The 27,115-nt window shown below is 37.5% G+C and overlaps 2 long non-coding RNA genes across 2 annotated transcripts; both read left to right on the forward strand.

Moving 5' to 3' along the window:
- The first annotated feature begins 4,215 nt into the window (after positions 1–4,215).
- On the forward strand, positions 4,216–6,174 carry LOC130459314 (uncharacterized). Its single transcript, XR_008918646.1, has 2 exons — positions 4,216–5,305; positions 6,019–6,174. It is a non-coding gene; the product is annotated as an uncharacterized lncRNA (long non-coding RNA).
- Positions 6,175–10,074: 3,900 nt separating this feature from the next.
- LOC130459313 (uncharacterized) lies at positions 10,075–12,091 on the forward strand. Its single transcript, XR_008918623.1, has 2 exons — positions 10,075–11,222; positions 11,936–12,091. It is a non-coding gene; the product is annotated as an uncharacterized lncRNA (long non-coding RNA).
- The last annotated feature ends 15,024 nt before the right edge of the window (positions 12,092–27,115 follow it).

The raw sequence follows: 27,115 nt of genomic DNA on the forward strand, positions 1-27,115 counted from the left end.
AAAGCACAGATTAAGAAAACTTACATTCGAAGCGTGTTTTCCACAATAATCTGTCAACGAACACGAACTTAGAACTCCAGTTGTCGTTCCTCTACTTGGTTCACCGACACGATCAGATCCGTCTTGATTATCGTAGCTTAGACAATCGATCAAGAGTTTATGCTTTTGGGATGAACACACTGTAAAGGCACAGAGAGAATTAGGCTTCTCTGTTTTCTCCTAGGGTTATGTGTATGAATTGTGTTATGTTGGAAAAGAGGTTAGAAGGTTATTAACATAACCTTACTAACCGACCAAACCATAAGGCAAGGCCGGCCAGCAAGCCCCGCGTGAGACAAGCACAGCGAGCTGGGCCATGGGCCTCGCTGTTGTGGTTGTGTCGCTGCTTCGGCCCGCGCGCACACGCGCAGCTCGCTCGGCCATGGGCCAGCGCTGCCGTGTTGCCGTGGTCTTGCTTGCTTGCCCAGCGTGCGCGCCGATGGGCCTTGAGTGCTTCGTGCACTCGGCTCGTGGGCCGATCCTCGTATCCGCGTTTAATATATTTCCGATATATTATTTATCGTTTCGTATACGACAAATCACCGTCGTACGATACGATTTATTCGTTTCGCCTAGCTTACGAATATTCGCGATACGATATACGATTCCGATGCAAGGTCGTATCGTATAATACGTTTTCCAAACTAATTCCCGAAACGCTATTAAATGAATTTTCGATTCATTTAATCCGTTGATCTGTTACGTGTCATTGGTGTGACCTTATAGGTTCAGTTAAGAGTAAGTTGTGAGTTCAATATCCATTAGAACTCACTGATCGAAAGCATTGCTCCAGCTAGCTGTTCCGATCACTTGATCTCACTGAATTAATTGTTCGCAATTAATCTGGACCTTGGTATTAGACTTAATGCACCTTGGGTGAAGGACATATTTCCTTCAATCTCCCACTTGTCATTCAGACAAGTGTGCATCCACATTCCTTTGTCACTTAGTGTTACTTACTGAACATAAGGTAAGATCCAAGCCATCCTTATTAGGTCCAGAAGTGTTTCTCGGATTACAGAGTTCAACTGTCAAACTTTTGCAGAAGGTTAAGCCTAACATTCTGAGCACGGCCATGCATTTTACAGTATCTAACTCTCCGAGAGGCCTTGTTACATAACAACACCATATCCTATCAAAGATAGGAGGACAATCCATTCTTGCAATCTATGAATATTCACTTTGATTCATAGTACGCCTGATAACTGCTTTTATAGCCTCCTTTTACGGTGCGACGTTTAGCTAGCATCAAAGCGAACTAATTCTCAAACAAGCAGACATAATCGCTCATGTTCTGAGGAACGGTTTCTAATCACCATTAATGAGAACTACCTATGACATGACTTTAATCTCTTAAAGTGTTCTCATGGTCAATCCGATACAAGATCCAATAAGTATCTATGCAAAAGATTCTGACATCCAGTCACTCTAGTTCAAGAAACAGAACTAAGTAATCTACTTGCAATCTAATCTTCATTAGTCATTGGTCGTCCACCTTTCAATGACCTGGATTAGGGATCCTTTGTGACTCCAATATTCAAGTTCACTTATGGGTGTTCCTTTGTCAAAAAATCCATCTTGACATCCCATTTGAATGATTTGAATCACATGGACTTATCATTTAATTCTAAACCACAATTAAATGAATATGAAATAATAAATTTCATAAATATGAAATGGTTAAACCAATTGTTTTAAACATAGATCTAACAGATGTTCTAAAACAATACTTAGAAAATCAAAGCCATTCTCCAACATGCTTGATTCCCATGGTTTCTACATGTGCGTTGTGTTTCACTTGTGGCAACGGTTTAGTCAATGGATCCGCGACGTTGTTGTCAGTTCCAATCTTGCAAATCTCGATTTCCTTTCTTTCAACGATCTCTCGAAGTATATGAAATCGCCGCAGTACGTGCTTGGACTTCTGGTGGCTCCTAGGCTCCTTTGCCTGGGCAATGGCTCCGCTATTGTCGCAATACAAAGCCACTGGTCCTTTAATGGAGGGGACAACACCAAGTTCTTCGATGAACTTCCGAATCCAAACAGCTTCCTTTGCCGCTTCTGAGGCAGCAATGTACTCGGCTTCAGTTGTAGAATCCGCAATAGTGCTTTGCTTAGTACTTTTCTAGCTTACTGCTCCGCCGTTGAGGCAGAACACAAACCCAAACTATGATCTGAAATCATCTCTGTCGGTTTGAAAGCTTGCGTCCGTATAGCCCTTAACAATCAACTCATCTGTACCACCATAAACCAGAAACTAATCCTTAGTCTTTTTCAGGTACTTTAGGATGTTCTTGGCAACAGTCCAATGCGCCTCACCTGGTTCTGACTGGTACCTGCTCGTTGCACTGAGTGCGAACGAAACATCCGGCCTTGTACAAATCATAGCATACATGATGGATCCAATAGCCGAAGCTTATGGAGTTCCACTCATCTTTCTACGCTCATCAGATGTTTTGAGACACTGATTCTTGCTTAGATATGTGCCATGTGACATGGGTAGATGGCCTCTCTTGGCTTCCATCATATTGAACCTAGCTAGCACTTTGTCAATGTAAGTGCTTTGGCTTAGTCCAATCATCCTCTTAGATTTATCCCTATAGATCTTGATGCCCAATATGTATTGTGCCTCTCCTAAGTCCTTCATTGAGAAACACTTCCCGAGCCAAGTCTTTACAGACTCCAACATAGGAATGTCGTTTCCAATAAGCAGTATGTCGTCAACATACAAGACTAGGAATGCAATTTTACTCCCACTAACCTTCTTGTATACACAAGATTCGTCCTGATTCTTGATGAAGCCAAACTTATTGACTGCTTCATCAAATCGTTTATTCCAACTCCTTGATGCCTGCTTTAGTCCGTAGATGGACTTCTTAAGCTTGCATACCTTTCCTTGGTTCTTTTGGTCGACAAAACCTTCCGGTTGTGTCATAAACACAATCTCTTCAAGAACACCATTCAAGAAGGCAGTTTTGACATCCATTTGCCATATTTCATAGTCATGAAAAGCGGCAATCGCAGGGATTATCCGAATAGACTTAAGCATCGCGACTGGAGAAAAGGTGTCAACGTAGTCAACGCCGTGAACTTGCCTGTAACCTTTTGCTACCAATCTAGCTTTGTATATGTATACAATTCCATCTTTGTCTTTCTTCAATTTGAAGACCCATTTGCATCCGATAGGTGTGAACCCATCCGGCAAATCAACCAAATCCCAGACTTGATTTTAAGACATGGAGTCTATTTCAGATTGTATGGCCTCTAACCATTTAGTGGAGCTTGGGCTCGTCATATCTTGCTTGTAAGTCATAGGTTCATCACTATCCAATATGAGAACGTCTAAGTTTTCAGTCAAGAGGACGCATGTCCATCTGTCCGGCTGAAAAATAGTTCTATTTGACCTACGAGGGGCAACAACGTTTTGAGGAACTACTCCCACTGTGTAATACCCCGAATTTTTAAAACTCGATTAATTATGCTTAATTATTTTTATTTAGCTTAAAATCGTTTTAAATCCTAAATTGAACTTTGTTTTAATTAACGAAGCTTTATTTCGCTTGAATTTTTAATAATTGCTACACGATTTATTTATTATTTTCAGATTATATAATTTAATTTTTATATTTACGTGCTTAAACGATCTTTTTAAATCTTAATTATTTTCGGATTTTTCATAATTTAATAACGTTCTTATTTTATTCGAAAACGAAATTTATTTTTCGTTAACGACACTTTTATAAAAGATTATTTTGAGACTTAGTTTTAATTAAACATTTCCATTCTAATTAATTTTCTAAAAACAGAAATTGATTTTCTGAATTTTGCCTAACTTTGGGAAATGACTAAAATGCCCTTAGAAGAGCCAAAATCTCATTTCACCTCTTCTCTTTGCTCTCCACGTACCAGCAAGAAGGAAACCAATCCTTCCTTCTCCCTTTTCCCTCATTTCGGTCCCAATTCATAGCAAAGACAAATTTTGCTTCCTTCTTTTCTTCAGTTACAAATTCTAACATTCCAGATTTTAATTTTAAACATCAAAACCAAAAATAAGTGAGCAAAAGAAATTGAAAACCACCCCCCCTTGTTCTCTTCTCTGTCGAACCACCACCACCTATTGCCACCATCATTCTCAGCCACCCGCACCCGCACCAAACCTGTCTCCGTCTCCACCCTGACCGCCGTTGCCCCCCAGCACCACCGTACCCCACCGTACTCCCTCTCCTTTCCTACGCAACTCCCCTGCCCTCTCCCTCTTTTCTCTTCGCAGCACCACCCCCGACAACCACCACCACCTCCAGCCACCTTCATCACCTTGCCAATCAACCACCGCCACCAAACAACCCAGCGAGCCTCCCTATCGCCGCCCAGAATCGCCCAAATCACCACCCCTCCCCTGCTTTCCCCTGTTCGCGCGACACCCCCTCCCCTTCCTTGTTGTTTCGCCGCCGCGAACACACCACCACCATCGCCTTACCGGCGCGATTCCGCGCCTTTGCGCCGTCCAGAACCCGAGCGCAGCCCCAACCCCCTCTCCTCCCCTCTCCTCTCCCTCCCCTGTTTCCTTCGTGCCCCCTTCCCCTGTTTTTCGTGCTTCCCTTTCGAATGAAACAGGTTCCAAATTGGAACCTTGTTTCCTTTATTTCCCACGCCCAAGCCCAAAACAAATTGGCCCAAATTCTTTTCAAAGTAAATTTTACTATTTATTTAAGCTCTAATTAATTGTTGCTATTTTCTCGTATCTTAATTATAAGGATTTTAAATGATAATTAGAATGTTTATATTTTGGGCTGAAAATTTGGATTTAATAAATATTTTCGTTGATTCATGAAATTAAATAACATTTCTTGTAAATCGATATATATGTTTTGATTGAAATTTCGTTTAATAAATATTTTCAAGAAATTATAAACATTCATATTTTTATTAAATTCATCATTTCAAAATTCACTATTTATAAAATTATTAATTATAAAGTTGTCAATCTAAATGTTTTATGAAAATAAATAGTTACTTAAACATTTCAATAAAATAAATTATTAATAATGATTTAAAAATATAATATGACAGATTTTTGGAAATAAATAATATTTCATTAATTCCGAAATTATAAGATACATATTCATTATTTTAAAATCGTATCAGTTTTAAAGAAATTTATCGTTTTAGTAACTAATTCAAATAACTTAATACTTTGAAAGAAATCGAACTCGGAGCTCAGGACGAATGAACCAAGGAAAAAGGCTTAGCAAATCGTGGAATTGAGGTAACGGCTATTGCTAGTACCCGCAATCCCTTTATAAATGTATTACGAAATTATGACGTTATGATTGGATTTATGAATTAAATGTTTTGACACGTTTTATGGATTGTGGGAATGAATTATGATTTGTTTGAATTATTCTTTATAATATGATTTGTTTGAGTTTTCTCATAAAATAATGTTTATATGATGCGTTGAATGAAATGATGTTTTATGGATCCCAGGATCTAAATGATGTTTTATGATATAAAATGAGTTATGTTATTTCGAATTGAAATACAAGCCAAGGCTTGGTAAAGTTACATACAACATGATAAATGAAAGTGAAAGAACTAGTTTGTCTGGCGGTATATAAACTACCATCTTCCTATCTATCGGTCATGCATGCACCACGGACATCTGTCCACCCATGGATTACGAGCCCAGGCTCCCATGGTTTATGAGCCCAGGCTCAGGGCCCAGGCCCATGTTACGATGATGAGCCCAGGCTCTTATGGGCCCAGGCCCAGTGGAGAATTCCTTCACGGTTCGTACTTGCCGACAACTAGCATGTTAAATTGCAAAGTTTATGAATAAATTGAATATGATGTTTTATTAAATGTTTTACTTATTCTATTCTCCCTGTGTTACTAAATAAAATGAATTGAAATGAATTTACGTTGCTAGAATAGTTCGTTACTGAGTCTTCGGCTCACCGTTTTTGTTTTCTGTTTTAGGTACCGCGGGAAACGATGGAAACGAGTAGTTGCGAGGAATTTCACTTTAATAATATTCACCTAGTTTATGCTTAAAGTTATAATAGTTTAATTAAGAAATTTTAGTAAGCGCGCTATGTACTTTTATTTTGGAAATATAAAGGATTACTATATTAATTTGGAGTTTTAAATGGCTTAGAATATGATGGTTGCCTTGTAATTCCCAAGAGGGAGTTAGGGCAGGTAATGTCCCGACCAAATTAGGTTAATTCCGCTGCTAAGTATGCTTAATAATTGAATTAGAGGTCGGGGTGTTACAGTTTGGTATTCAGAGCCAAGGTTCTGGATCATAAGTGCTAAACCTTACAGATTTGCACGTAATAGAATTCAATAGGCTTTAAGCAAAGAGTTTAGTAAAAAGAATATGTTAAAATCATGTTAAGTTAAAATGAAATGAGTGTGAGCGTAGGAACGCACGGGATAAAAGGGATTCATTTCTCCTGTTATGTATGTTTTCTTGATTGAATATGTTATGCGAAATATCGATTATCAAGGTACTAATGATGCCACGAACGAAGCTCACATCAAGCGCAACATTTACGATGACGTCGCCCACAATGATGTTTCCCATGACGATTTCTATGACGACCAATCTATAAGAGACCACAAGGAGATGATGGAACGATTAGGAACGGAAAGTACGATGTCAACTGAATTAGTCAAAGATTCTCGAAAAACGAAAGTCACTAATGCAAACGAAAATGCGTCACTATTTAAAAAGTTTTCACCTCCGAATCCACCAATCTATGATCGCAAGCCGATTCGATGAAATTTGAAGACTAGATCAATCATATGGATCAACTACTCGAGACTTTCGACATGCTCTAACGAATGGAAGCGAATATCGTGCGAAAAAAGAATACTTGTTATTGATATCAAGGAAAAGATCATTTTGTTAAAGATTGTCCTAAACCACCTCCAACAAATACCGGAACATCAACCTCGACCAATCATGAACGAAACAACAACAATGCTAAATCCATCACGCCCGTCAACATACGTAAGAGATTACATGATGAAAGACGAAGATGACGCCAACGTTGATATTATTTTAATTTAGTTTTCCCTCGCTTTGAAGCTGATTTCACTTTTATTGTTATATGTCATATTATGAGTTTCCTACCCTAGACAGTCTAGGAAAAGTTTAAGTATTACTATTTTCTTAGAAGGAGTTAAGTTAAGCATGCTTCGAACTCAAAGATTCTGTGGATATGGATTGTTTTAAGGAACTTTTATGAAAGATTTAAGGATGGTATAAATGTTAGAGTGCCAAACAAGCATAAGGTTGTATTTCATGAGTGGTTGATCCCCAGTTCAGATGAGGTTATTCGAAGTTTAACGTGTTAACGTTATGAATAAAAGTGATCCTTGGTCTACCTTTCCGATGCATATTTTGGTGTTTATAAGTACAAAGGCCTATTATCTAAAAGCTGATTGATATGCCCCTATTAATGAAGCTAAGAAGTTATACATAAGTGTTATGAACCCAACATGAGTTATGATAAAAGACCTATTTGAGTTGACACATGAATAAGATCTTGAGGATTTTTCCAAAAGAAGTTACCAAGAATTAGCTTGTCAATCAAGATTGAATGATAGAGTACCGAAAGAGCATGAGTTGTAATTTTGTAAGTGGTGAACCATCGATTAAATCAAGGTTATTCAAGGTTTAAAGCGTTCAAGTATGATTGATTCTTGAGTTACTATTCCGCGCCCTTTATAATGATTGTTTTTGCGATTGCAAGTACCTAAGTGTATTTTCAGATATGTTAAGGAAGCTAAGCTAGAATTTTAAAAGTTGTGCAAGAATATTATGTGCAACCAAACATGATTTATGGTGAAAGGATGAAATTAAGGTTACACATGAAGTTCTGAGAATTTTAAAAAGAAGTTATCAAGAATTGGTCTTTCAATAAGGTTGACCTTCTGCATCATTTATAAGGAATATTTTTGTGTAATTATCTGAAAGGATGCTTGATTATCTCCATAAAAGAAATGTTGAACCAGAGAATGTAAGTTTTGCAAAAATGTTGTGAGAAAAAGTATGATTTATGGTGAGGAAATGAAATTGAGTTTGCATATAAAGCATTGAAATAAGTTATCGAGAATTATGTCTATGAGGTTGATGATATTAATGAATGTTATGAAATTCGAAAAGAGTTATGAATGATTGAGGAATGAAATGGAGTTGAGAATAGAAATTGACAAAATGACATGTTTGTAAAACCAGGTAGTATGAAGTAAGTTTTCTAGAAGCTAGATTGTTTATGATAAAGGCATGCTTGATGGCTTAGCATTCTTCGCAAAATATGAGATTTTTCGACCTAAGGATAAGTAACCAAGTCGTATGTCTAACGATATATTTCTAGTCACGTGATTGAATTCGAACCCCTGCAACGAACGCTGTTAACGAAGTCACTCAACATAGAAGAAAAAACGGAGATCGAAATCAAAACGAAACGAATAAAGAAAGACAACGACAAGATTCCTGCAGCAAAGAGGCTCAAGAGCAAAACGAAAACGCAATATGTCCAAATAATCGCCTAAGAATGATATAATGAACGAACCACGATATTTTATGTAAACATGTTATGAATCAACCATACCCGTGTGTTAGATCAAATGATTATGATATGAATGTTATGTTTATGTTGAATGTGAGATTTTCAATTAAAGAATTATGTCTCTATGATATGCTTTATGAATTATGTGTATGCTGACATGATTGTATTGGTAATACCTAATCGTTATACATGGAAGCCGTCTCCAATGGAAGTTCTCCTGAGCTCAGAGTACGAGATTGTGATAATAAATAACTTTTACAATTATTTGAGTATTGCAATTGATAGATAAGTATTTATTTCATTATATATATACATATATTTTCAGAATTATAATTTTGCATTAAAAACTACTATTTTTGGTGGAAAATATTTTCAAACAGGATCTCGCAAAGTAAAATAGGAGCCTAGTCTATGCTAACGAGTTTGCCCCTTTTATGTTCTTTGCTCCTCGATCCTATTATATGAAATCAAGTGGAGATACGAAAGACGATGGCGAGATGTAATTGACCTTAATGACGATTAAGGATCAATATATTATTTTGCCCCTTTTGCATTCTTTACTCTTCGATTCTAGGTCTCGAGTTGAAGCGGAGTCCTAAAAGATGATGGCGGAATGAAGGCTAGACATTGTCAAGATTGAAATAAAATTTTTGAGATCTGGGTTTTAAAATAAAACATCATACTTTTATTCGAGCGTGTTCAATTTTCAACAAACATTTTATAAATCTAATTTTCAAGTTTCGAGGACGAAACTTTTTCTAAGGGGGTAAGAATGTAATACCCCGAATTTTTAAAACTCGATTAATTATGCTTAATTATTTTTATTTAGCTTAAAATCGTTTTAAATCCTAAATTGAACTTTGTTTTAATTAACGAAGCTTTATTTCGCTTGAATTTTTAATAATTGCTACACGATTTATTTATTATTTTCAGATTATATAATTTAATTTTTATATTTACGTGCTTAAACGATCTTTTTAAATCTTAATTATTTTCGGATTTTTCATAATTTAATAACGTTCTTATTTTATTCGAAAACGAAATTTATTTTTCGTTAACGACACTTTTATAAAAGATTATTTTGAGACTTAGTTTTAATTAAACATTTCCATTCTAATTAATTTTCTAAAAACAGAAATTGATTTTCTGAATTTTGCCTAACTTTGGGAAATGACTAAAATGCCCTTAGAAGAGCCAAAATCTCATTTCACCTCTTCTCTTTGCTCTCCACGTACCAGCAAGAAGGAAACCAATCCTTCCTTCTCCCTTTTCCCTCATTTCGGTCCCAATTCATAGCAAAGACAAATTTTGCTTCCTTCTTTTCTTCAGTTACAAATTCTAACATTCCAGATTTTAATTTTAAACATCAAAACCAAAAATAAGTGAGCAAAAGAAATTGAAAACCACCCCCCCTTGTTCTCTTCTCTGTCGAACCACCACCACCTATTGCCACCATCATTCTCAGCCACCCGCACCCGCACCAAACCTGTCACCGTCTCCGTCTCTACCCTGACCGCCGTTGCCCCCCAGCACCACCGTACCCCACCGTACTCCCTCTCCTTTCCTACGCAACTCCCCTGCCCTCTCCCTCTTTTCTCTTCGCAGCACCACCCCCGACAACCACCACCACCTCCAGCCACCTTCATCACCTTGCCAATCAACCACCGCCACCAAACAACCCAGCGAGCCTCCCTATCGCCGCCCAGAATCGCCCAAATCACCACCCCTCCCCTGCTTTCCCCTGTTCGCGCGACACCCCCTCCCCTTCCTTGTTGTTTCGCCGCCGCGAACACACCACCACCATCGCCTTACCGGCGCGATTCCGCGCCTTTGCGCCGTCCAGAACCCGAGCGCAGCCCCAACCCCCTCTCCTCCCCTCTCCTCTCCCTCCCCTGTTTCCTTCGTGCCCCCTTCCCCTGTTTTTCGTGCTTCCCTTTCGAATGAAACAGGTTCCAAATTGGAACCTTGTTTCCTTTATTTCCCACGCCCAAGCCCAAAACAAATTGGCCCAAATTCTTTTCAAAGTAAATTTTACTATTTATTTAAGCTCTAATTAATTGTTGCTATTTTCTCGTATCTTAATTATAAGGATTTTAAATGATAATTAGAATGTTTATATTTTGGGCTGAAAATTTGGATTTAATAAATATTTTCGTTGATTCATGAAATTAAATAACATTTCTTGTAAATCGATATATATGTTTTGATTGAAATTTCGTTTAATAAATATTTTCAAGAAATTATAAACATTCATATTTTTATTAAATTCATCATTTCAAAATTCACTATTTATAAAATTATTAATTATAAAGTTGTCAATCTAAATGTTTTATGAAAATAAATAGTTACTTAAACATTTCAATAAAATAAATTATTAATAATGATTTAAAAATATAATATGACAGATTTTTGGAAATAAATAATATTTCATTAATTCCGAAATTATAAGATACATATTCATTATTTTAAAATCGTATCAGTTTTAAAGAAATTTATCGTTTTAGTAACTAATTCAAATAACTTAATACTTTGAAAGAAATCGAACTCGGAGCTCAGGACGAATGAACCAAGGAAAAAGGCTTAGCAAATCGTGGAATTGAGGTAACGGCTATTGCTAGTACCCGCAATCCCTTTATAAATGTATTACGAAATTATGACGTTATGATTGGATTTATGAATTAAATGTTTTGACACGTTTTATGGATTGTGGGAATGAATTATGATTTGTTTGAATTATTCTTTATAATATGATTTGTTTGAGTTTTCTCATAAAATAATGTTTATATGATGCGTTGAATGAAATGATGTTTTATGGATCCCAGGATCTAAATGATGTTTTATGATATAAAATGAGTTATGTTATTTCGAATTGAAATACAAGCCAAGGCTTGGTAAAGTTACATACAACATGATAAATGAAAGTGAAAGAACTAGTTTGTCTGGCGGTATATAAACTACCATCTTCCTATCTATCGGTCATGCATGCACCACGGACATCTGTCCACCCATGGATTACGAGCCCAGGCTCCCATGGTTTATGAGCCCAGGCTCAGGGCCCAGGCCCATGTTACGATGATGAGCCCAGGCTCTTATGGGCCCAGGCCCAGTGGAGAATTCCTTCACGGTTCGTACTTGCCGACAACTAGCATGTTAAATTGCAAAGTTTATGAATAAATTGAATATGATGTTTTATTAAATGTTTTACTTATTCTATTCTCCCTGTGTTACTAAATAAAATGAATTGAAATGAATTTACGTTGCTAGAATAGTTCGTTACTGAGTCTTCGGCTCACCGTTTTTGTTTTCTGTTTTAGGTACCGCGGGAAACGATGGAAACGAGTAGTTGCGAGGAATTTCACTTTAATAATATTCACCTAGTTTATGCTTAAAGTTATAATAGTTTAATTAAGAAATTTTAGTAAGCGCGCTATGTACTTTTATTTTGGAAATATAAAGGATTACTATATTAATTTGGAGTTTTAAATGGCTTAGAATATGATGGTTGCCTTGTAATTCCCAAGAGGGAGTTAGGGCAGGTAATGTCCCGACCAAATTAGGTTAATTCCGCTGCTAAGTATGCTTAATAATTGAATTAGAGGTCGGGGTGTTACACACTGGCTCTTCTAAAGACCTTGGAGGTTCATCAACCTAAACTGCTTCTAAAGAGTTCTGAGTTCGTTGTTTTTCTCGAATCTCTTCGAGGTCTATTATTCTCCCACTTGTCAATTTGGAAATATGATTTCTTTCCAAAAAGACATCGTCACGAGCAACGAAAACCTTGTTGTCTGACTTGTTGTAGAAATAATACCCCATAGTTTCTTTTGGATACCCAACGAAGAAACATTTGTCAGATTTAGGTTGTAGCTTGTCCGAAATTAATCGCTTGACATATGCTTCGCAACCCCAAATCTTCAGAAAAGACAACTTTGGAAGTTTCCCAGTCCATAATTCGTATGGAGTCTTTTCAACAGCTTTTGACGGAGCACGATTCAGTGTGAGTGTTGCAGTTTGCAACGCATGTCCCCAGAACTGTAAAGGAAGTTCGGCCTGACCCATCATTGAACTGTAAAGGAAGTTCGGCCTGACCCATCATTGTCATTTTGCCAAGTAAACCAGATTCGCATTGATCAATCTTCTCTAAGTCGAATGATCCTAGAATTCCTTTCCGTTGAAGTAATTCCATGCGCTTTATGTTTATATGGCCTAATCGACAATGCCACAAAAATGTGAGATCCGAATCACCTGTTTTAGCCTTTTTGGTATTTATGTTATAAATGTGTTTGCTCGTATCTAGCACATAAAGACCGTTTTCTTGTTGTGCTGAACCATAAAACATTCCATTCAAAGCAAACGAACAACTATTGTCTTTAAATTGAAAACTAAAACCTTTAGAATCCAAACTTGAAACGGAAATGATGTTTCTGGTGATACTAGGAACATAGTAACAGTTTTCTAGTTCCAAAACAAACCCACTAGGCAAAGAAATAAAATAAGATCCTACGGCTAATGCAGCAATCCGTGCTCCATTTCCCACGCGTAGATCCGTCTCGCCTTTATCAAGCTTTCTACTTCTCCTTAGTCCCTGCGAATTGGAACATAAGTGTGAGCCACAACCAGTATCTAATACCCAAGAAGTAGAATTAGCAAGATTACAATGTATAACATATATACCTGAAGTAGAAGCAACGTTCCCGTTCTTCTCATCTTCCTTCTTCTTCAAGCAATCCCTCTTCCAATGCCCCGTCTTCTTGCAGTAGAAGCATTCAGAGTCGGCAGGAGAAGAGTCACCCTCTTCTGTTTACCAGAACTGGTGTCGTTGGACTTGGATGAGGGCGTAGCCTTGCCCTTACCCTTCTTGCCCTTATTCTTGCCTGATTTCTTGAAGTTCTTGCCCTTACGCACCATAAGTATATCGTGCTTGTTCTCTTTCTTGAGCGTCTTTTCAGCGGTTTTCAGCATACCGTGAAGCTCAGTAAGAGATTTCTCCATGTTGTTCATGTTGTAATTCAACTTGAACTGATCATATCCACTATGAAGAGAATGGAGAATGATGACAATAGCCATTTCATTTGAGACTTCAGAATCTAGAGCTCTCATGTTCTCAAAGAGTCCAATCATTTTAAGAACATGTGGGCTCACTGGTTCTCCTTTCTTGAGCTTAGTCTCAAGGATCAACCTCTGAGTCTCGAATCTTTCGATTCTGGCTTGGTCCTGAAACATGTTCTTCAACTCCGAGATGATTTGGTAAGCATCCGAGTTAATGAACGTTTTCTGAAGTTCAGGACTCATGGATGCAAGCATCACACATTTGACATCCCTGTTGGCCTGAATCCAACGATTAAGGGCAGCTTGAGTTACCTCCGGCCCAGCCTCTTCCGGTAACTCTTCCTCAAGGACATATTCATTTTCCTCATGCATAAGAACTATTTGTAAGTTCCTTTGCCAGTCGAGGAAATTGTTGCCATTCAACTTCTCTTTGTCGAGAATTGAACGCAGGTTGAAAGTATTGTTATTGTTTGCGGCCATTTTGATTACTACAATCGAAAAGAATTTGCAATAAATAACCATTCATAGAATTAAATAACTTTGAAATAAAAGCAAACATGCAATCATTAAAGCTATTAAAACATTTCATTCATGCAAAAGCAAAAACATGGTCCAAAATGAATGAAACGATTCCAAGATCCCAAAAGTCCTAAATCCTTAAGCAGCTTTAGCATGTCTTAAGTAGTTTAAGATTTTAGGTAAGCAAAACCTATTGCTAGTAATCTCCAAATTACTCTTGGTTAATAAATTAATGCCATAATTTATCCCATTGCCACAACTTAATGCCATTGTTGTTTGAGTTGAAACCACAATCAACGTGCTCCTTTAGGACGCCTTACCACCTAAGTCAACTAAAATAGCACCTCGCTTTAGCGTAAACCTACTATCTTAGATCCCTAGATTTTTGTAAGTGCTTGATTTGGAAGGCAATTTTTAAACTCAATATTACTTGGACCTAGTTGTTTCTATGTTGGTTCGATTATTTAGTGAACTTAATCTAATCGATTCATATGAAACAACCTGTTCACGCAAAGCATACATACATTCATACATTCACGCATAATATATATATATATATATATATATATATATATATATATATATATATATATATATATATATATATATATATATTAAATTGCATAAAGAAATGGTGATCTAGTATGGCCCAAAACATCTTGTCTTGAAGCATCCAATCTTCATCACCTCCTTGTTAACTTGGCATCGTCTTGAATCTTCGTTCAAATGCTAACTTAAAGTTCTAAACTTAGAAATACTTGAAAATAATAAATTACATCAAAATTTCCATGGTATGAAGACCATATTTAAAACTTTACAGTCAAAGATAGAACGGTACGCAGACCGTATTTAACTATCCTAAATGGCCATACTAGTCACTTGGAGTACCTGCATTACATAAAATATACATTCTATGCATTCACCCATTCGTGTACTAAAACAAATGGCCCATGTAAATATGCAAGTATTTACGTGAATTAATTAAAATTCACGTTCACATAAACGCGTCCTAAAAGATTAATCAATTTCCAAATTATTAATCCTTAGACTTTATTCTAATTAAAATTGAATTTAATTAAAATAAGGTGACCTACGAAAATAATTAAAAATAATTATTTCATTTTAATTTCATTTAGTGGATCCCACTCAAACCAATAATTATTCCGGATAATTAATTATGAAATATTAAATTAAAACTCGCGGCTCGGCCCAAGCAAATAAAATATTAAATTAAATATCCCGTTTGCCCCAATTAATGCAAATACACGAAGCCCAACGAAATAAACAATTTTCAACGAAAAAAGTCCGATTACGTAGTTGGGCTAGGCTTGCGCCCAGCCCGATGCCCTTACGTGTGGCCTACGAGGCGCACGAGCAAGCTCGCACACCCCCAGGCCTTCGCACGCGCGCGTGCCTGCAGCTATCGCTGTCCCTACGTTGCGTCGTTGTGCCTTCGTGCGCTGGACGTCGCATGGCCTTGTGCCTTGCTTCGTCGCAGCCCCCGCAAGCAATCGCCTGCCCCTTTCCTCGCCCAGCGCGCACGAGGCACGCAACACGCTTGCTGCTGCCCGTGTCGCTGCGGCTCGGCCATCGCATAGTAGCCCATATGGCTCGTCGAGCCATATGTCCACCACACTTGTGTTCGTGCCTTTGGTTCGTGATACGGACCAACTTAATTGAAATAAATTTAATTTCACGAACTTGCATTAATATTATTTTTCAAAAAGTTACGATTTTTATTTTCGAAAAACAACGATTTTTAACGATTTAATAAACACCAACGACAATCCAATTTCGTAAAATGATTAAATCAAGGGCTAAAATTATTAAAACTTTTAAGAACGAACGAATCAACATTAAATTTTGAAATTTTAATTAATAAAATCCGAAGCTTTAAATCGTTCATTAACATTTAAATTTCAGATTTTTAATAATTTGGTTTAAGTGCGATTAAAATTAACGAAACCATTCAAAATTTTAATCCAATAATTTTAAAATTAGCCACTGACCCATGAAATTATATCCCCTTTCCCAATTAACCGAATTATTAAACCAAAATTAATTAAAATTCAATTACGGTTTCAAATTTTACAAATTGGGGAAAGGAAAAATTAGGGTTTATACTTATCGGAAAAATCTGAAATTTTTACCATATATCAAGAATATACCTAGAAACATTGTGTAAAAATTTCAAGAAATTCCGAGTAGTTTAGGTTGACCTGTTAATTGAATTACTGTTCGGCACTTTTAATTTTTAATGAAAAATTAACAAAAAAAACCCCAAAACACGACACTTCGAGGCCTGTTTTTGCAATTCCGTTCTCATGAGTTGATCTTAGAAAATCCTTTTCAATCAGATTAGGGTTTTAAAACTCGAAAAAACGAATATTTTTTATTTCGGACCTGATTATTACGCAATTCATCCAATAATTCGTAAAAATTCCGAAAATTCAACAAAAAAAATCAAAATTTTCGACAGATGCAAAAACAATAAAATCATGCTAATTCATGCTTTGAATACATAAGGCTCTGATACCACTGTAGGGGAATACAGTTAAACATAATAACATGTGCGGAAACAATCCCCAAAGCCAGGAAACATGTATAAAGCACAGATTAAGCAAACTTACATTCGAAGCGTGTTTTCCACAATAATCTGTCAACGAACACGAACTTAGAACTCCAGTTGTCGTTCCTCTACTTGGTTCACCGACACGATCATATCCGTCTTGATTATCGTAGCTTAGACAATCGATCAAGAGTTTGTGCTTTTGGGATGAACACACTGTGGAGGCACAGAGAGAATTAGGGTTCTCTGTTTTCTCCTAGGGTTGTGTGTATGAATTGTGTTATGTTGGAAAAGAGGTTAGAAGGTTATTAACATAACCTTACTAACCGACCAAGCCATAAGGCAAGGCCGGCCAGCAAGCCCCGCGTGAAACAAGCACAGCGAGCTGGGCCATGGGCCTCGCTGCTGTGGTTGTGTCGCTGCTTCGGCCCGCGCGCACACGCGCAGCTCGCTCGGCCATGGGCCAGCGCTGCCGTGTTGCCGTGGCCTTGCTTGCTTGCCCAGGGCCCATGGGCCTTGAGTGCTTCGTGCACTCGGCTCGTGGGCCGCTCCTCGTATCCGCGTTTAATATATTTCCGATATATTATTTATCGTTTCGTATACGACGAATCACTGTCGTACGATACGATTTATTCGTTTCGCCTAGCTTACGAATATTCGCGATACGATATACGATTCCGATGCAAGGTCGTATCCAAACTAATTCCCGAAAAGCTATTAAATGAATTTTCGATTCATTTAATCCGTTGATCTGTTACGTGTCATTGGTGTGACCTTGTAGGTTCAGTCAAGAGTAAGCTAAGAGTTCAATATCCATTAGAAATCACTGATCGGAAGCACTGCTCTAGCTATTCCGATCACTTGATCTCACTGAATTAATTGTTCGCAATTAATCTGAACCTTGGTATTAGACTTAATGCACCTTGGGTGAAGGACATATTTCCTTCAGCCCTTTCTACCCATTAGAGAGACCAAGTTAGGTTTTTTATTTTTTGGTAGGCTTGACGACGGCCCTATCAATAGTTTAATTTATTTATTTTTGTTTTATTTTTTGTCACTCAAAGGATGCCCTTGTTAAATAAGGGCCACCTTTAACTAGCCACCTTTGATGTTTTTTCCTCTAGTGACTTGCGGTGAATTCATCATGTCCTTCTCATTAGGACCACCCAAATCCTGGATATGAATTTCATTAAAAGCTAAAAAAAGCTTAACCTCATAAAAATGTACAAGTCATAGGAATGGGAAGTGTACAAGAATGATTCTTATGACTTCGTTAGACCACAAGAAACCTTGTGTGATCAAGGTCGGGGGTCCACTATAAGTTCCTCAACTAACAGGCTTAAGCCCATTCCCCTCGATGTATCAAGGACTAATCTTCTATTTAGTCCCTTAGTTAAAGGATCTTCTATATTCCTCTCAGATCTCACATACTCCATAGTGATTACACCACTCTATTAGTGTTCTTACAGATTCATGTCTCACATGAATATGTCTCTTTTTGCCATTATAGGCACTGTTTTTAACAACACATATGGCTGCTTGAGAATCACAATTAGAGATATAGGTGGAGTAGGACGCCCCCACAATGGAATATCATCCAATAATTTTCTCAACCACTCCGCCTCTTTCCCGGCCAAGTCCAACGCAATAAATTCGGACTTCATAGTTGATCGGGCAATACAAGTCTGTTTAGAAGACTTTCAAGTTTATGCTAGCATCATAAGGAGTTTTGACCGGCACAACAGGAAAACTGTTAAATTTCTTTAACACTTTCTCTACATAGTGAAATCGAGACAAAGAGAAACCATTACTAGTTTTGGTAACTTTAACACCCAAAATCACATCAGGTTCACCCATGTCTTTCATTTCAAATTGAGAGGATAGAAACATTTTAGTTTCATTAATAACATCAATATGTGTACCAAAAATCAATATATCATCTACATATAAGCAGATAATAACACAATTAGAACCAACCATTTTTTAGTACACACAAGCTTCAACATGGTTCACAATAAAACCAAAACTAAGAATAGTTTTATAAAACTTTTCGTACTACTGTTTTGGAGCTTGTTTCAAACCATACAAAAATTTATTTAACATACACACTTTATGTTCCTGTCCTGGAACTACAAAACCAAGAGGTTGAACCATATAAATTTCTTCTTCTAAGTCGTCATTCAAGAAAGCTGTTTTTACATTCATTTGATGCACAATTAACTTATAACTTGAAGCTAAAGCAAGTAAATCACGAATTGTGGCGATATTAGTTACTACCTCCGTTTCAGAAAGAAGTTTACGGTTACTGTTTGCACAAGAATTAAGGCAAAGGAGAGAGAATGTGCATGTGGGCCAATTTGTTCCAAGTGGATGAAAGTGACAGAAATGTTAAACTACTAGATTTGTTTTTAAGCATGTGATTAACAAAAGGGAGGGAAAGTTACATGGTTCTTTTCCCCACCAAAATACCACTGACATTCTCTCTCCTTTGCCTTAATTCTTGTGCAAAAGGGAGGGAAAGTTACGTGGTTTTTTTCCCCACCAAATTTCACTAAATGTTTCCCCACCAAATTTCACTAAATGTTTTCCCACCAAAAGTGGAAGGTTTTTCCCCTCACTATTTGAAACAGTTTCAAAATACACTTTGCTTACAAATCCATTTTCCTCTCTCATAAATACCTACTACAACATATCTCACTCCTTAAATTCCAGGAGTTTACAAAAAAAAAAAAAAAACTAAAATTTATTACAAAATATCAGCTTGATTTTAATGGCATCAGGCCATGGTGGAATTCCAAGTGCAGATCCTGGTGAAACTTCAATTGTTGGTACCATGTCAGCAAGGCTCAATCTGGATGAAAGAACAGTGATTATGCAATATTTAGAGCATATGACAAACCATGGAGATCTTCCAAAAGGTTATGTTACCAAGGCAGCAAAAATATTCAAGCTATCAAGACAAACAGTTTCAAAATACTGGAACATTGGTGAAACTTCAAAAGGTTTGGGTCTTGCAGTAAACCTTCAACCACAATACCACAAATCGGGAAGACATGCAAAGCACGTAGAAACTGAAAAAGTCCCAGAAATTCCCCTAGAGGATAGGACTAATCAAAGAGATATGGCGTCTGCTTTACATACTTTAGCAAGCACCATCAACAGACTCATAAAAAAAGAAGAGATAAAGCCACATACAAACCCATTAAGGCCAGGTATATCACCTACTAATGTAAGGCAAAGACTCATTTACTGTTTGAACATGATTGTACCATCAACCATTTATTCTAATCCTACTTTCAAACCTTTTTATGATTATGTTCATATTGATGAAAAATGGTTCTATTTAACAAAGACAACCTCAAAGTGTACTTAGCACCCGGTGAAATCCATCCATATAGATGCATACATTCAAAGCATTTCATTCCAAAAGCTATGTTCATTACTGTTGTAGCAAGACCGAGGTACAACAATCAAGGGGTTTGCACATTTGATGGAAAATGCGGTACATATGCATTTACTTACACGGAACCAGCAAAGAGGAGGTCTAAAAATAGAGCTAGAGGTACACCAATTACAAAACCAATTGCTTCAGTCACTGCTGAAGTATTCCAGAGAAAAATGTTGGAAGAAGTGCTGCCAGGCATAAGAGAGAAATGGCCTACGGACTCAGGGAAAACTATCATCATACGAGCTGATAATGCAACGCCACACGTTGAAGGTGGTAATCCAGAATTTCTATAGCAAGCGGAAGTGGATGGGTTTAGATTTATATGGTCACCTCAACCCGCGCAAAGTCCAGATCTGAATATTTTGGACTTGGGTTTTTTTAGGTCCATCCAATCATTGTATGAGAAAAAGAAGAAGACAGGAATTGATGGAATGATTGCTGAAGTTAAAGCTTCTTTTGATGAGTTAGACCCCAAAACCCTAAGTAACGTGTGGTATTATTATCAATATGTGATGCAAGAAGTGATCAAGGTCAAGGGGGAAGGGAACTATATGCTACCACATCACAAGAAGAAACAATTGGAAGCTGCAGGGAACTTGCCGTTACAGATACAACCGGACAAAGCTGTTGTTCATTCTGCTTTAGCCTATTTGCATCCAGAACTTGAAAATGAAATCTAGGTAGTAAGCCTGCTTATTTTGCTTATTTTGTACAGTTGAATTGAACTTGAACACAAGATGTCCCTTTTGCAAAAATATTAAGTTCAAAGCAATTGTAATGAATTACAATCAGTTTATTATGTTTTGACCTATTGCATCCAGAACTCCTAAGATGAAATCTAGGTAGGTTAAGTTAGTGTGCTTTCTTTTTTTTAAAGGTTTGAACTTGAACACAAGATGTTCCTTTTGTACTAAATTAAGTTCAAGGCACTTGTAATGAATTAGAATCAGGTGGAATATGGAAATCAATGTAATTGAATCATACTTTTGGTTATCAATGACATCAATGAATTACTGTCCTATGGTAGTTGAACATTACTTTGTTGTTACACATGTTACCAGACAACTAAATATTGAACATAAGCCTCTCTCAAGCATAAGATCATCGAGAGTTATGTAATCATAATTTTATTACCTTACCAAGCCATCATCAGATCAAGGTCTGGTTGCAATTAGTAAGCCCCAAAATATGTGATAATAATGCAATTTCTAACACATTAAACATCATTGTCCTTAAGCCAAACCACGAATGCAGCAGCACTTGAACTCTCAACAATAAAAACCAACAAATGGTACAAGCAAAAGGACTTAGTTAGAGTCTAGAACACTTACCTGTAGATGAGTTGCAATACTTAGAAGCTTACATAACCATCTTATAAGGACCTCTTTTGTTTTTGATCTGATTTCCTAGGAGAGCTAAACAACCTCCTTTTGTTGCTCCTTTTGGTCTTATCCCAAGGTTTACCACCTCCCTCGCATAAATTACATGATCAGGGGTTTCAAGACCATCCAAAATGCACGCATTGGAATCAGGAGATACATATATACTAGGATCATGAGAATTCTCACCGTAAAGTAACTTCATCGACTTTAGGTAACTAGGTGAATAAAGAGAAATATCACCTGAATCAAGCCAAGCTCTAGGGTCTTCGTATTCAGAATCCTCCTATTTGATGCTCTCATAAATGTCATTGGGCTTATGTGATGGAGGCACTTCACTTTTCTGGTGCTCATCAACTTTGGGGGGGCTTGGAGTTTGAGGGTGCCCGAAAGTACGCATCACCCAGCTATCAATGTTTACCTCTACTCCTTTATACGCTGTCTCCTCTTCAATAGAAAAATAAGGATAAACATAGTTGCATATATCTTCAGTGTTATCAATGTTCGCCTCCTGTTTTCCCTTATACATCGCGTAAACAATGGTTGGTTGGATCTGATTGTATTGCTCGCTTGAAGGACTCGTCAGCCCTGGAGGATAAAAGATAAGTAGATTAATACAAGTGCAACAGAAATCAATAAAGAGATTGAGATGGTCTGCCAATATATTCTATCAAATTGCAAGATATTCTATCAAATTGCAAGATATTACTTTGACATTTTATTGATCATGATAGGTTTAGGGTTTCCTGGCAGGTGTGCTTTCTACTCCTGATCATTGAACTTATTATCATTGAATTGTTAAAGTTATATTTTACATGGAAGGTTTTGCACTGCAATATCTGGTATTAGTTCTTTATTAAAACTGTAAAACGTATATGAGCTTGATCCTAGTCTTGTTATTAGTATCTATTAACACTTCATAGACAGACACCAAACTGTTAACACTTCATAGGCAGATCATCAATTTATGATTGGTATATGTGGACACTTCATAGCCAGCAAGTTTAAGAAGCTTGTCTTATTCGGTACTACTTGTATGCTTGATAATTGATTGTCATTTTTATGTGATCTAGTGACATCTTAAGTTAGGAGGATATCTAATTATCTCATGTATTAAATGGGACCTTGCTGGAATGCGTAATGGGAAGGGGCATTGACTGTATGCTACTTGGTATGGGTATAAATAGATAGACGTCTTATTTAGGTTGGGATATATGGATATGGGTTTCATTATGCTCACAGATAAGGATTGACATAATATGTTATTTCTAGTACACCTGCTCCTGCCAGCAATGATCAGGAGTAGAAAGCATAATATGTTATTTAGTCTGCATTTATTTGAAAACAATCAAACCATATTCATACCAATTTTATAAATTAAAATTCCCAATTTCGTGCTTAGTAAGAGTACTACAATGATGGCTCACATGGTTGATTTTTAGTCGACTGATTCATAGTGAAGAACAGCAAGAAAATGTCTGATTTTTACCCAAGAAATTTGAAAAAAAGTTGGTTATCTGATCTACAAACCTCCCTTTTGTTCAAATCTTCAAATTGGGTTTTTTTTTAGGTGAGCAAAAATTTCCCAGCCAATTACAAACCAAAATCATCTTCAATTTATGAAATTAGATTACCCAATTATAAAACTCAAAATCATGCCCAAATATAAGTATATAATCATCCCTAATTTTCTAATTTATCCCAATTTCAGATATTTCAATTTGAAAAATTACCCAAATTTAAAAGTAAGAATTAATTCATACCTTGGCCGTTAAATTACGAATCAACATAATGAAATTGAGCACAAGATAACTCAATTTGTTGATCTTGTTAAGGTTGAATTTTGTGAGCCATCATTGTAGTTCTCCCCAAAATGTTGAAGAACAAAAACCTAATTTTAATTTAAACTGAAAAAATGATGAATTTGTAGAGGATTTAAAGATGGAAGAAAGGAGGATGAATGGAAGAGCAGCAACTCGATCTTGAACAAGGAGGATGGATGGATGAACTCAAGGAGGAAGGAAAATTCAAGAATTTTGAGGAGAGAGACAGGATCAGATTGTTTGGGGATGGAAATTAAATGGAGTGAGTGGTTTAATGTCATACGGGATTAAGGGGTGGGTGGGAGTATTAATGTGGCCTTAATCCATCCCATTGTGCAAGTGGGCCATAAAAAATTAATATAATATCTGAAGTGGGTAATTTGTGGGGACCAAATGAGGATATAATTGTAAAAATACATTACCAAAAATGGAATAAAGTGAAAGCGTAAAGATCTTTTTGAAACGGACTTAAACGGAAACTGTAAACTTCTTTCTGAAACGGAGGTAGTACATGTGAGTAAGTATAAAAGAAATCAACACCAAAGTTTTGTGTGAAACCTTTAATTACAAGTCTTGCTTTGTACCTGTCAACTGCACCACCAATTTTTCTTTTCCTTTTAAAGATCCATTTACAACCAATGGCTTTACTACCTTTAGGTAATTTAACTAGTTCCCATGTATGATTAGACATAATGGACTCTATTTCAATTCACTGTTAACTGCCTCTTTTCAAAACTAGCATCAATTGAACTCATGGCCTCATCAAAAGTTTTAGGCTCATCATCAAACAAGTGAAGAAATAAAACTAACTCATCTATTTCATCCACCTCATTGAGTTCAGATAAAAATACAGCCAAAAAGTCAAGACCATAGCTAGTTTCAGTTCGACGCCTCTTACTTTTCCTAGGTTCTATAACATCACTTTGAACAACAGGAGAAGATAAAGGCATAGATAGGGATGTCAGTGGGGCGGGTTTCGTGGGAGACCTGCCCCGCATCCGCCCCAAGTAGGCGGGGACGGAGGTAGGTTTGGCGGGTGATGGGGCGGGGATGGGTATAAAAGTCGTACCTGCCATGGGTGATGGGGCGGTGTGGATTTTGTGTTGAACCCGCCCCATCCCCGCCCTCCTGCCCCATCCCCACTCGCCTCGCTTCATACTCGCCATGGGTGATGGGGTGAGTGTGGATTTATTTGCATGTCTAGGTGATAATATGAATTTGGGTGAGATTTTTAAGTTTCTTGATTGGATTTTTTTGTTATGACGGGTATTTTTTCGATTATATATGTTACTTTAGCCATAAGGTTTTTTTTTCTACAGTTAACTTTCATTACTCCGTATATATGGAAAATATTTGCTAAATAAGAAAAATTAGGCGGGTATTGCGGGTATGGGGCGGAGATAAGAAGGGGATGGGTACCCAGATGGGTGGTAGGGCGGGGATGAATTTTAATTTATACCCGTTGGGGCGGGGATGGGGATGAATTTTGTACCAGCCATGGGTGATGGGGCGGGATGGGGATGATAATTTTAGTTGGGGATGGGGATGGAGGGACCTACGGTCTAATTGATTTTCAACTTCTACCTTATAAATTAAGAACTTTTGTTATGCCTCATTAGGAATGGCAATGGGTAGGGTCTGAGTAGGGTCTAGCAATACCCGGACTCGGACCCTAATTTTTTGGACCTATACCCATACCCTACCCTTACCCTATAGGGTCTAGAATTACAAGACCCTTACCCGGACCCTATGGGTCCAGTAGGGTATGGGTAGGGTCTAGGGTCCGGAGCGGGTCCGTATTGCCTATTTTTTCTATTATTTTTTTCAATTTTTTTTATATCCTAGTGCCCCAAATCATCCTTGTATTTCCTTAAACATATTACAATTTAATGTACTAAGGTCACGAATTAAAAAAAATCTCAGGTTCTCAAGTACACAATGTCAATGTTAGAGGTGTTTTTGACTAGTGAGTAGTAGTGTTGGATGGTTGTGTTAGGTTATGATACATATGACAATTCATAAATCATGCGGAAAAACCATAAACCCAGGAAAACATAATATTTACACATAATCATTTAGCATAGTTTAGATGCATACTCTTTGTTGCGTGCCTTCCCTAGCTGCGCCCGAACCGAACAAGAACAAGTCTTTAGGACTCCAAGTGTCGTCCCTCCGTAGATAGTCCACAGCACATCCGGATCCGCCTTAAGATTGACCAACTAGAATCGCCCTTAAGGTACTACTTATTTTCGGCTAAATGGGCAAGAGTTATGGCTGATTTTTCTGCTTAAAAATCCTAGCTTTGAATACTTGAAAACTTATGTATAAATAATGATCCTAGGCCCTTATTTATAGAGGTATGGAAAAGGAATTGGAATCCTATTAGGATACAAATTTATTTAATTAGAATCCTGCTAGGACTCTATTTAAATAAACTTTATCTAATAGGTTTAGGATTTAATCTTTTATCGAATCCCGATAGCTTTAGGATTCGCACACGAGCATTGCACGAGCACCGTACACCCGCGCAGGCCTTGCGGCCCATGCTACTGTCCGCGCGCGCCCATGGCTTCGGCTGGGCCTGGCTTGCGCTGGGCCTGGTCGAGGCTTTGGCGTGTGTTGGTGATGCGTGTGGCTTGCTGGGCGATGGCCTGGCTTCGTGCTGGGCCTTCGTTTAGCGAGCCTCGTCCGATGCTAATTCGTACGATACGCTTTCGATTAAATTCCTGATTCCGGAATTTATTTCCGATACGAACAATATTTAATATTTTCGATTCCGGAATTAATTTCCGTTTCGAACAAATATTTAATATTTCCGTTTCCGGAATTATTTTCCGATTCCGATAATATTTCCGTTTCTGACAATATTTCCGTTTCCGGCAATATTTCCGATTCCGGCAATATTTCCATTTCCGATAATATTTTCCGATACGTACCATGTTTCCGTTTCCGGCAACATCTACGACTTGGATAATATTTATATTTCCGATACGATCCATATTTCCGTTTCCGGCAATATCATCGTTTCCGGAGTATTCATTTCTTGCCTGTGACGATCTCAGCTCCCACTGAAACCAAGATCCGTCGATTCCGAATATCCATAGATGGAGTATTTAATGCCATTAAATACTTGATCCGTTTACGTACTATTTGTGTGACCCTACGGGTTCAGTCAAGAGTAAGCTGTGGATTAATATCATTAATTCCACTTGAACTGAAGCGGCCTCTAGCTAGGCATTCAGCTCACTTGATCTCACTGAATTATTAACTTGTTAATTAATACTGAACCGCATTTATTAGACTTAACATTGAATGCATACTTGGACCAAGGGCATTATTTCCTTCAGTCTCCCACTTGTCCTTAGGGACAAGTGTGCATTTCCTAATTCCTTTGTCGCTCGATGCTTGCTCTTGAACATAAGGTAAGAGTTGTCATCCTTATTATGTCCATAGGTGTTCCTCGGTTTCAGAGTTCAACTGATCAAATAAACAGATAATCATAGCCTATGATTCATCCGAGCACGGCCATGCATTTCACAGTTTCTAGCGCTCCGAGTGGCCTTGTACAACTTTTAAGCATCTCATCCCGATTTATGGGAGGACAATCCCAATCTTGCGATCTTGAGATTAGACTTCGTTTGATAGGTGATTACCCGAGCGTTGCCTTTATAGCCTCCTTTTACGGTGCGACGGTTGGTCAACGTCAAAGC

Source organism: Spinacia oleracea, chromosome 4 (genome assembly GCF_020520425.1).
Source record: "Spinacia oleracea cultivar Varoflay chromosome 4, BTI_SOV_V1, whole genome shotgun sequence".
Classification (NCBI taxonomy): domain Eukaryota; kingdom Viridiplantae; phylum Streptophyta; class Magnoliopsida; order Caryophyllales; family Amaranthaceae; genus Spinacia; species Spinacia oleracea.